Consider the following 2,779-nt stretch of genomic DNA (forward strand, 5'->3'; position numbering starts at 1 on the left):
TGCTCAGAAGACCAGAAGTCTGAGATCATTTTCACTGGTCTGAAATCAAGGTGTTGGATGGGCCATATACTCCGTCTGGAAGCTCAAGGGGATAATCCATTCCTTGCCTCTTCCAAGCTGGTAACTCTAACACCTGCCTCCTTGGTCACATTGCCTCTTCTCTGTGTGTCAAATATCCTTTCTCTGCTTCTGTTTTATGAGGACACTTGTTCTGGGGCCTTGCCTAGTAAATTTAAGGAGAGAATGGAAAAGAAGGGAGGAGACAGGATATGTTGAAGGTGAAATCTACAGAATAGTAGAAGTAATGTTTGGTCCCTTTCTCCTGAAACTCTTCCTACTTTTCATCTCTAATTCTCAGCTTCTATAGGCATTTCTCTTCATTTCCTATCCATGACAACAAATCTAGAATCCCCTATAGAAATAAATCAGCAAACTTAAGGTCACTTTTTACTACCTAGTCTATAAAATCACTTACATCGCTTTCCCCTCTCAAAACATATTAACAGAGCCCTGGTCAGAATAGCTCAGTTGTTACAGCGTCATTCATCCCAATATATCAAGCTTGTGGGTTTGATCCCCACTCAGGGCACATATAAGAACCAACCAATGAATGCATAAATAATGGAACTATAAATTGATGTCTCTCTCACTTGCTCTCTCTACCCCCCCACACTTCCTCTCTCTAAAAAAAAAAAAAATCCATGAAAAAAACCCACATTAATGGCTGCCCAGTTCATGTAAATTAAAGTCTAAGCTCTCTTAATTCGGTTCATAAGGTCCTTTGTGACCAGCACTTACCTGCCTTACAGGCTCTTCTCTTGCCATACTTCCATGATTACTCCCATTCTGCAGTCACACTGAATTCATTTCAATTCCTCTCAGGCCCTCAGACATGCTGATCTCTCTACCCAGCTCTTCTTTCCTTTACCCACTCCAGCTCATCCTGCAAGTCTCACCTTAAAAATCATTTTCCTCCAGAGAGCCTTCTCTGACCTCCAGTCCAAATTAGGTAGCCTTACTTTGTGCTCCAGGACCTCTTCCATCATATTACCTGGTATTTCTTCCATTATTGTGCTTGTCATACTATACTGTTACTGTATGTTGCTTGTCTGCCCTTTGTGGTAATCTGTGAGGTCCTGAAGCCAGGACAGTTCCTGCCACAAAGCTGGTGCTTGATCAGTATTGGTGGAATGAATGTTCATTCCTGGGCTGTGGTGAGGCGTGCTCCCATTAACATTGTCATGCCCATGAACATGAGCTGCACAGTCAAACTGGAAGGAGCTGGGATCTGGAAGTATTATGCAGGGCACACTGACATGGGAAAGACCCCAGAGAACGTTGTTACTAGATGGAAGTCCAGACTAGCCTGACATCAGATAAAAGTAGTTAGTCCATTAAAGCACTCAGAATCAGGAAGATGTTCTAATAAGAGGGCACTGGGACAGATTTGGAAAGCTAAGCAGGCAAATGGTAGTAATAGATACCACTGATTGAGTAGTCACTATTTGTTGGGAGCTGTATCTATAACTTCATTTTTCCTATCTTTATTGAGGTACATTTGATAAATAAAAATTATATGTATTTAAGATGTACAGCATGATGTTTTGATATATGTATACATTGTGCAATGATCACTACAATCAAGGTAATTAATATATCTATCATCTCATATCTTTTTCTTTTCTGGTTTTTTTTTCCTTTCTTTTGGTGAGAACAATTATGATCTACTGTCTTAGCAAATCTGGAGTATCCAACACAGTACTGTTAACTCTAGTCACCACCATCTTGTATTGTACATTAGATCACCAGAACTTATTCATCCTTCATGTCAAACTTTATACCCTTTGAGCAACATTTTCCTCATCTTCCACTGACTGAGAACCATCATTCTACTCTCTGCTTCTAAGAGTATGACTTTTTTAGGTTCCATGTATGAGTGAAATCATGCAGTATTTGTCTTTCTGTGTCTGGCTTATTTCACTTAGCATAATATCCTTCAGGTTCATCCATGTTGTCACAAATGACAAGTTTTCCTTTTTTTAAGGCTAATGTTCATATATACATTTCACATTTTCTTTTTTAAAGCTTTTATTTCTTTATTTTTAGAGAGGGAAGAAGGGAGGGAGAAAGAGAAATATAAATGTGTAGTTGCCTCTCGTGTACCCCCAACTGGGGACCTGGCCCACAACCCAGGCATGTGCCCTGACTGGGAATCGAACAAGTGACGCTTTGGTTCATAGGTTGGCACTCAGTCCACTGAGCCACACCAGCCAGGGCTATATCACATTTTCTTTATCCCTTTATATTTCAATGGACATTTAGGTTGTTTCCATTTTTTGACTATTATAAACAATTCTGCAATGAACATGACATGCAGATATCTCTTTGAGATAGTGAGTTCATTTCCTTGAGATATATACCTAGAAATGAGATTGCTAGATTGTATGTTAGCTTAATTTTCAATTTTTTGATGAATCTTCATCCTGTTTTCCATATTGGCTATACCACTTAACTTTATACACATACTCCTAAAGCCAAGTATATGTGGTAGGTATTACCATTCACATTTGACAGGTAAGATTCAGTTTTAATGCTGCGATTCAAAGCATTAGTTCCAAAGCCTGTGCTCTTTCTTCTACATTAGTGCTTCTTAAAATTTAATGTGCATTAAATCACCAAGGAGAGAGGGTCTTGTTAAAATGCAGATTCTGTTTCCATAGGTCTGGGTTGATGCCTGAGATTCTACAATTCTAAAAAGCCCCCACTGGGGGCTTGTGGA

This window comes from Phyllostomus discolor, chromosome 1 (assembly GCF_004126475.2).
Source record: "Phyllostomus discolor isolate MPI-MPIP mPhyDis1 chromosome 1, mPhyDis1.pri.v3, whole genome shotgun sequence".
NCBI classification, from domain to species: Eukaryota; Metazoa; Chordata; class Mammalia; order Chiroptera; family Phyllostomidae; genus Phyllostomus; species Phyllostomus discolor.